This window comes from Rhinatrema bivittatum, chromosome 2 (genome assembly GCF_901001135.1).
Source record: "Rhinatrema bivittatum chromosome 2, aRhiBiv1.1, whole genome shotgun sequence".
Lineage (NCBI taxonomy): Eukaryota > Metazoa > Chordata > Amphibia > Gymnophiona > Rhinatrematidae > Rhinatrema > Rhinatrema bivittatum.
Window position 1 is genome coordinate 236,408,948 of NC_042616.1, and position 9,797 is coordinate 236,418,744.

The window sequence follows — 9,797 nt, forward strand, 5'->3', positions numbered from 1 at the left end:
TGGTTTCTTAGCCAAGCATTCCCAACAGAGACTTCCCATTTCTACAGCAACTACAAAAGAACTCTCTACCTGGGTAACATCAAGCTAGGTTGAGAGAACATTGCACAAATCTCATCTTTGGGTGAGTTTCCTCACTCTGAAGGTCATCAAATCTTTACAAGAGAGTACTGTTCTATTTGTACATCTCACTTTGAATGTCAAAGTGGCCCCTAACCCCTAAACTAATACCTAAACCTCACCTCAAGTTACTAGGTGGGCTTCCCATAGAGTTATAAATACCTATCTAGCATCAGGGCACTATGGCTAGGTTCTCTCTCTCTCTCCCCCTCTCTATCTCTCAAAATGTTATTGCACTAAGATAGTGTTTCACATATTGCAATAAACTGCCTATCACCATAAAACACACTCCTTTTCCTATCACATGCGATATTTAGTGCATTTTGATAAATCCAGGCCTTAGACTTATCTTTCTCTGAAATTGCTACACCCTCTTCTCTAGTCACTACATTGATTCCCTATCCATTTCTACATAGATTCAAGCTTCTCTTATTCACCTACAAGAGCTTTCACCCTGTAGCTCCTCACTACCTCTCCTCTTATCTTTCCCTACATGCCTCTATGTGAAATCTACTCATCAAATATGTTATTCCCATCTATGCTCTTCTCCTCTACCACCAACTCCAAAATCCACGCTTTCCACCTAGCTGCAGTGTATACTTGAAATAGACTTTCTGAGTTTGTGCACCGTTCCCATTCTTGCCTATTCAAATCTGGTCTTAAAACCCACCTTTTTAAGGCTACCTTTAAATCTTAATCCTTGATTATCCTGCTTATAGCCTAATTCGTTTTAACCATCTAAATAAATGAAATTCTAAAAGTCTCTTTTAACCCATGTATTTGTCTTGATTAATAGGGACTGTCTCATATTTTTTTGTACAGAGCTGCATATGTTGAATAGTGCTATAGGAGTTATAAGTAGTAGCGTTAGTAGTAATAGTTAAACTATTGCAATTCACTTTATCTCAGTCTGCCAGCTAACACTTTCAAAGCTTTGCAGGCTGCACAGAATGCGGCCTTGCGAATATTGACTGGCACCAGACTCATTGATCCCATCACCCCTTTGCTGTCTCTCCACTAGTTACCCATACAGTGGAGAATTAAATTCAGAATTTGCTATCCTTATTCATAAATTTCTGAATAATGAGAATCCTTTGTATATTAGTATAGTTTTAAGAATCTGTTATCTTTCTCAAGCATTATGGTCTGTTGGCCAGGGCTTATTGTGCCTTCACCGTGATTAGCATGCTTAGCAAAGACTAGGGATAGAGCCTTCTCTGTGGCTGTGCCTCTGCTTTTCAGAGAACTTCAGGACTATTGAATGCTCACAGACTTTTAGGAAGTAATTAAAAGCAAGCATTTAGACTGAGCAAGCATGCGTTTCTGTTGGGCTTCCAGTGATAGCGTTGCCCCTCATTTTTGCTGGCATCTGAGGCTTTAGTTGATGATGCTTTCTTGCAGTGTTGTTTCTGCTTTTATTTTCTCTGCTCGTCCTGAAGTTGGATTATGAATGCATGCCGTAACCTGCCTTGAACTGTGAAGAGTGCCGATGATAAATTCTTTTAAAGGAAATAAAGAATTAAAGACGTAAGCTTTTGTCTCAAAGTAAAATATTTTTTCTTTGAATACTTACATTTGTATACAAACTAATTCTAATATTGTATTCTATTACAGAGTAAAATGGCAATGGATTTTAATGGTAATCGACTGCAAAATCCACAATACACTAGTGAAGTCTTAAGCATTATAAACTACAAAGAGGAACTTTTGAAAGGCAAGCATATATTCTCAAGTTGTACAAGTACAGCTGCATTCAAGCAGAGCAGTATGAATTCTGAGTGACAATTTGTTATAAAACAGATTATATTATGAGGAAAAAACAACAAATGTTTTCAGAGCTAAAACAAACAAAGAAAATAACTGTGCAGTCATCAGTTTTACAATGTAATGTTATTTCAGTTTGTTCTACTTGGAACACTGAAATTGAGTAAATTCCTAGTATATTTAATTCCTGTTATTATGATGAGCTTGGGCAGTATAAATTATGACAAAGGAAAGATCATTAAATCAGAAGGAAACGCTAGCAGTGAAACAGACTTTTTGTAAAAATAAATACACAAGCAGACTGTGATACATTACAGGAGGACCTTGCAAGACTGGAAGATTGGGCATCCAAATGGCAGATGAAATTTAATGTGGACAAGTGCAAGGTGTTGCATATAGGGAAAAATAACCCTAGCTGTAGTTACACGATGTTAGGTTCCATATTAGGAGCTACCACCCAAGAAAGAGATCTAGGCGTCATAGTAGATAATACATTGAAATCGTCAGCTCAGTGTGCTGCAGCAGTCAAAAAAGCAAATAAAATGTTAGGAATTATTAGGAAGGGAATGGTTAATAAAACGGAAAATGTCATAATGCCTCTATATCGCTCCATGGTGAGACCACACCTTGAATACTGTGTACAATTCTGGTCGCCGTATCTCAAAAAAGATATAGTTGCAATGGAGAAGGTACAGAGAAGGGCAACCAAAATGATAAAGGGGATGGAACAGCTCCCCTATGAGGAAAGGCTGAAGAGGTTAGGGCTGTTCAGCTTGGAGAAGAGACGGCTGAGGGGGGATATCATAGAGGTCTTTAAGATCATGAGAGGTCTTGAACGAGTAGATGTGACTCGGTTATTTACACTTTCGAATAATAGAAGGACTAGGGGGCATTCCATGAAGTTAGCAAGTAGCACATTTAAGACTAATCGGAGAAAATTCTTTTTCACTCAACGCACAATAAATCTCTGGAATTTGTTGCCAGAGGATGTGGTTAGTGCAGTTAGTGTAGCTGGGTTCAAAAAAGGTTTGGATAAGTTCTTGGAAGAGAAGTCCATTAACTGCTATTAATCAAGTTTACTTAGGGAATAGTCACTGCTATTAATTGCATCAGTAGCATGGGATCTTCTAGGTGTTTGGGTAATTGCCAGGTTCTTGTGGCCTGGTTTGGCCTCTGTTGGAAACAGGATGCTGGGCTTGATGGACCCTTGGTCTGACCCAGCATGGCAATTTCTTATGTTCTTATGTTCTTATGTACATTTAATACATTTGCAACCATTGAAACTTTCGCAGGACAACTTGCTCACTAACCGGCTTACTGAATATTGGCCTCATATTTCTTGTCATACATGGTTAATTGTATTTCAACAGTTATAGGAGAAGAGAAAAAGAATAAAAAAAGGCCACTGATGCATCAAATTATGTTACATAATGCAATATTTAATAAATTAAATCACAAGCCACTGCATACCGGATATTGCCATTCCCCGATAAGTTAGCTATCGATTGCACAAAGTGATTATGAGGTAATAAACTGCGCTGAACCTGCCGCAGGTTTAGGAACACATAACTGTGCATGGTTTTCCACACTAATCTTATTACGTGTATATAGTTATGAGTTCAGAGTGGAAAAAACGTATGCGCAAACTCGCTCAAAATCCCACAGCAGGTTATGTGCGAGGCATGCAAACAGCATGTAAAGGAGGCAATTATCTATTAGAGGACAATGCAGACAGGGAGCCATGTTAGCAGGGAGATCAGTTAGTAAGGTTTTTTTAAGCCGTTTTTTTAGCACCTGGGTCAGGGCAGGAGTTAAGTTAAAGCTCCTATCTGATAGGGGTGGGAAGAAGACATTTTTCACTTTGTTTTTCATTTCATTTTCAGAAGGTTAATTTTTCATGAATTTCATTTCATCCAATGGTTATTTCATTTATTTAGTTAAAAAAATGAAATAAACATTTTAAAAAATGGGTGCCTCCCAAGACCCCAGCTGTTCCTCCCACCCAAACAAAATACCGGAGCAAGGATATTCCTCAGCCCCCACTTACTCAGTCTGGGGAGGAATCTGATGCCGAGGCTTAGGTCCATGATGAAACCTGGGGTTTGTGTAGGGCCTAGGTCAAGGTCGCAATGACCTACAGCATCCTAGACCTATGCATGGCAAGGTTTCAGCCTGGGACTAAGCACCGGGAGGTTCCTGGTGCCTAGGCCTAGGCCACAGTAGATTGCTACAACCTCGGCCTAGGCCCTATGCAACGCCCAGGCTTCAAGGCCTGGATCCAATGCACAAACCTTGACCCAGATCGAGGACCGACAATGGGCCCTCGGCCTGATGCTGCAGTCTGGCCCAGAGGCCAAATCCCGATGCTGGAGTCTCAGCCCAGGGTCAGGTCCAGGCCCTGCACCCAGGCCTCAGAGGTCTTCTGGTCCATCTTCTTCCTTCATTGGTGAAATTATGCTGCCTGCTTGGGAGGTGCCTGAGTTAATTAACCACAGCACTTCAGCCCCAGTGATAACTGCCATATATCAAAATGTCCCCCTCTGCTAGGGGAGGAAGTGCCGGGGTTAATTAACTCTGGAGCCTCCAAAGCGGATGGAGTCATTTCACTGATGGAAAAAGAAGACAGACCAGAAGACATCTGAGACCTGGGCTCAGGGCCTGTTTCTGACCATGAGCTGAAGCCCTAGCATCAGGACCTGGCCTCCAGGCTGGGTCCCAGCATCTGAAATGCCCAGCCAATCTTCTAAACTGATTACCGGGAGAAATGACTGGCTACATAACTCCTTCAGAACTAAGTGTGAGCTCCACATATCTATGCCCTGCACAAAGGATGCAAGTGATGAACATTATTGGCCTGGGAAGATTAATACAAATGTCTGTCACTTAACAAGCAGTGCAGAGGGGCTTCTTATACACATGACCCAGGATTTATTCTTGAACTTTTCTTTTTCAAATTAACTCTGCAACATTTTACCAATAGTGCCTATTTTAGTTGCTGTTGTTCCCTACATCTTTCTGTATCAGGGCTTAAATGCAGGTATTGGCGAGTATATTTGGTCTTGCATGGGTTTTTTTTGCATGTTATCTCATTTGCATGCCATTCTCTTATCACATCCCATGGGGCTGCCTGTTCTTGCTGTGCACACTCAAAAAAAATATATGCAGAGAAATAACGCTGATTTCAGTGGGGGTCTTATTATATTGGCCCCAATGTGGGTTTGCCTCATCTCCTATTTACAACAATGTCTCCAGCATTATAACAGTTAAGCATCATAAAGCATCATTTTCTGGCTCATAGAACTTTAAGTATTTCATAGTGCAACATAAAGAAGATTATTGCAACATAAAAAGATTCTTCATTTCTAGAAGAACTGTTATTCTACAATTAACTATTATATGTGTACATATTCTCTTTATTTCAAATGCTTTCTCCCTTTGGCTAATGATGGAACATGAGATCTTTCGCAAGCAGAATAGTTACAAATAAAATTCCAATAAAAAAGCAAAAATGGTGAGCCAGCACAGTGACATGCAGACAAACCAGGGTTGATTCCTGGGTCCAGTGTCTGCTCCCTGTCTGGGAGGGGGTTGGGGATGCTGTAGAGGCAAGGTTCAAATCCCCTGAAAGGCCATCACACAATGGCAACATTTTGTAACTAGACTCAGGATCCAGAGGGATCCTGATGAGCCCCCGGCCGATGAGTCTTAGTAAGTCCTGGGTAACCTGGGGATTGGGGTACGAATACAAATAGTGGAGGTCCCTCCTCCCCCTGCAGATCATTCAGAATAAAGACTTGTGGCACCATAGACCTAATAAAGGCGAGTTCTGAATCAGCTAAAAGCAGCAACAAGAAACTGCCAGGCCTCCATAAAAAGAAAACTTGTATTTACAAAAGAAAATGCACACCCTAGCACATTTTCTCATATGTGTTTGTATTCAGGGCTCAAAAAGCAATATCACTTGGTCATCAGAAACACCTTAAGAGTTCCTTGCCAGTGTCTAGAACATTGGATGTTCCTCTCCTCTTCTCACTCTCTCCTCCAAGCTGGCAGGAAAGACGAGAGGCTGCTCACAAGTGCTGAATCTCCTCTGTCAGATGTCTCCATTGATGTTCATGTGGGTTGGGAAGAAGGAGGAAAAACGTAGGGCAGGAAATTGTTACATTTCACAAAAAAGGGGGAGCCTGCCCATCTGTAATTTGTCTGCTTAAATTGTTGCTACCTCTATTATAATCAATTGTAGAACCTTCATTTGTTTTTCCTGCTAGAAGTCGTACTTTGACTACAAGGATAGGATCGCTGTCGAGCCAGGGTACTAAAGTGCATTAAAGATTTGCTGATAACACATGAAAATGCATGTTTATCATGCATATTAACAACTAATGTTAATCAGATGAAGTTAGGAATGGGTTTACTGCAAGTAGTAAAGGACACACCTACAAGTGTGTGCGCACGCAGGGATGCTAAGGAAAACCTTGAACTATATCTGCCTGAGCATCTTTGACGCACTGTGCACATTTTAACCATCTACTTTTTCACTGCATTAATGGATACTGAGCTATTCCACATATTTTTGCATCTTATTACCTCATTCGAATAGTTTTAATGTTAAATTATCACAAGCTGGGTTACGACTTGTACCTTTGTGGGTGTTTTGTGACATTCGTCCAAGAGAGTTATTTTGACCCCTGATGAAGACAGCATATTGCTGTTGGAACACTGACTGTGTGGGGCATATGAAACAAGGGAGCAATAAAAGATATTAGGCACTGGCAATAAGCTAAGTAGAATTCATGGAGGTTTATTTCACCTGGGTATTTTGTTGTTTAAAATTTTAAAAAGTCTTCAAGGCACGGTACATGATGTAACATCTGTGCTGATGTCTGACAACTGTTTGGGGCCCATTGTGAGCGAGAGACAGCAGATTACACTATTGCAGCTCATGCTAATTTCTGATACTGCTCCTTAGAAACATAAACATTTTATATTTATTTTGCCACCTTTTTATTTGTTTTGTGTATGGACACTGAAAATGGCTATTTTTGGTTTGGATTCTTTATTTGTTTCAAACAAATGCACATCCCTACTGCTAATAATGGTGACAATTAGTGTCAAACTATGATAGCGATTATAGTGATATGGATACTTGTCCACCGGGAACTGGACTGATATCACCAACTCAATTCACATATACCACTTTTTTATTTCTCTAGCAGCCTAAGCCATATTTGAACCAGAAGCCTAGAGGTGAAAAGTTCTGTAACTCCGTGATCGTTTCCATGAGAAATTCAGTCCCTTTACCCTTTAATATAAGAAGAACACAAGAGGCTAAAACAATAGCAACAACAGGAAAGTCAATGATTTTAACTGCAACATTGCAGCCTGGATTTGTATGCAAGTTCTATTCAGGAGGAATTTTGTTTTAATGCCAGAAACCATAGTTATGTAACTGAAAACAAGAGATAAATTATAATGTAGATCAACTCTTAATTATAGCAGTGCTCACAGATGCCTCTATAATTGCCACTCTGCTTTCTGCAAAACTGTACAATCTGACTTTTAAGTTGATATAGTTCTGTCAAATTGCAATTTCTGATGTTTTAGTTAATCTGAGACGTTGCGGTTGTAAAGTGCTGCCATTTATTAATGGGCTAATAAAAAGATCACCTATTATACTAATTTTATTTTCATAAATTGTAATTCCTTTGTTTTAGCATTTGAATCTTTCTTTATCTTTTATTTGAATTTATTAATCACCCATATCCTGAGCGATATACATAGAAACAATCATAGCATTTCGATAAAAACACACGAAAAACAGAATTCACAGCAATAATAAAACTCAAACATACAGGAACCTTCTGCAGACTTAATAAAACGCTTGTCTGAATAGCCATGTTTTTAGCAGAGTCTTAAAATTCTTAACGTTGTCTGCCATACGTAGAGCTTCGGGAATCAAGAAAAGCCCCAAACTGAATGTATTCAATAACAAATGTGCCAGGCAGAAATTCCATATTTTCTTCAGAATATACATGGAGACAGAAAGCAACAGTGCAATTATAGAAAAAAAAAATCATTTTTGTACTTGCTCATATTATTCAGTGTCCCTTTAACTAAGTATGTAAACAGAAAAGACCGGCATAGCTGAGATCCCCTCCACAACCCTGTCCCACCCATACACAGATTATTTTAAAACTTCAAACCTTTTGTGGTCATGATGCAGAAGAAGCATGCTGCAAGTCCAACAGTTCTCTACATCTATCAGTTTTCTCCCTAAGGTTTGCCATATCAGAGAAACCCTGTGGAGGAACAAAATTGATTGAAATTGATTTTCCACCAAATGACATGCCAAAGCCCTGACACTCTTTGTACTTACGGCTGATGCTAATCACTTGTTCTCTCACTTTCCAGCACTCCCCATAGTCTTCCTTGTGATTGAATCTCAAAGGCATCCAAAAAGCAGAACTCAATGTCACTAGGCAGGAATCTGGAGGCGAAAGTTAAGTGAAGTGGGTAGGTGGAGACCACTTTGGAACTAGTGAATGTACAGATATGACTTCTAAAACATTTTCTTTGCCTTTTAAAAATGGAATACTCTTATTTTAGCTTTCAAGAATAAAAGAATACTTCCAAGTCTTATATAAATGGAATCTTATTTTGTCAATTAATTTTAATTACATTTTTACAACAGAGAAATACAAAACTCTCCTTTACAATAAGAAGATAATTTTAAAAAGTGCACACGGGTACCACTTATTTTATTTTCAGACATGTGGTGGCAAAGAAGGGTCACTCATGCAGAGAGAACCACCTGGTCAGCTACCTCCAGATCACGACAAAGAAAGTCATGTGGCAGACCAGGGGGACACATCTGGACAGAGAATTCCTGCTAAAGTGAGGGGCCCTTTTCCCAGCCATCGTTCACTCCCAGGCAGAGCACTCACATGTGGTGTCCATTAGGGAGTTGAAGAAGTTCACCTCCTTGTGGGCACTAAATGGAGTCTTCTGCCTGCTCCCCTGTTGCCCCATCTTTAGAGTTAGTTATATTCATTTGAGTCTGTTTTTCTTCAGTTCCTCTCTCTTCTCCCTTTTTTTCCTTCCCTCCCCCACCCCCCAATATAGTATGTGAGTGGTGGGCAGGCCAGATGGGTCTGTATGGGAAGTGTGAGACGCTCCTGCCTACTTAGTCCATAAGTCTTGGGGGTCGCACCTTGGGCAACTAACCCCTAAGCACTCCTTGCCAGGATTACAGCATCCCCTCCCCCTTCCTTTCCTCCCCTCAGTCCTTCTGCTGATACCGAGCCACATGTAGAAACTCAACTACCATCATTTGGAACCTCAGGATATCTTTCTTCCTTTCTTATATTTATATACTGTCGTTCTGTTTACAGCAAGCATAAAACATGTTAAAATAATGAAATCAATTTTGAAAAATCATTACGGTTTACATTAAAATTATTGGTAACATAAGAACCTAAAAAAATAAAATGTATAACTTTTCAGCATTTCTTAGTTTAAAGCTAATACAATACAAAGTTAAGCCTCTTTCATGGTTTACCATATCCAGAGGTACCTGCTCTGTATTTTCTGCCCCTTCCACTTTCATGACGAGATTACCTTCGGCAGTTCCTGTTCCCTAAGGATGAGGCTCCAATAGGACAATCAGCGCGTCTCTTAAATACTGCCCACAGCCAGAAGGACAGAGGGGGAGAAGGAAGGAGACAGAGACAACCTGGAGAAATGCCCTTGCACACAAGGGGCATAAGTGCAGGGAGGTATTACTCACCTCAGGGGTATCCTGTAAAGATGTACTTACTGCAGGGGTGATGCCTGGTTTAAAAGTCGATTATCAAAGGAGTTTAAAAGGATTGTCAGAGAATTTCAGATGGAAACAGGGGCAGCTGCCTTAAGGAGAC

The 9,797-nt window shown here is 40.1% G+C and overlaps 1 long non-coding RNA gene across 1 annotated transcript; it reads right to left on the reverse strand.

Annotated features, from left to right (window-relative positions):
• Window positions 1–992: 992 nt before the first annotated feature.
• Window positions 993–8,327, reverse strand: LOC115086088. Its single transcript, XR_003855067.1, has 3 exons — window positions 8,258–8,327; window positions 8,085–8,180; window positions 993–1,616 (listed from the first exon to the last, which is right to left on the reverse strand). It is a non-coding gene; the product is annotated as an uncharacterized LOC115086088 (long non-coding RNA).
• Window positions 8,328–9,797: the final 1,470 nt, after the last annotated feature.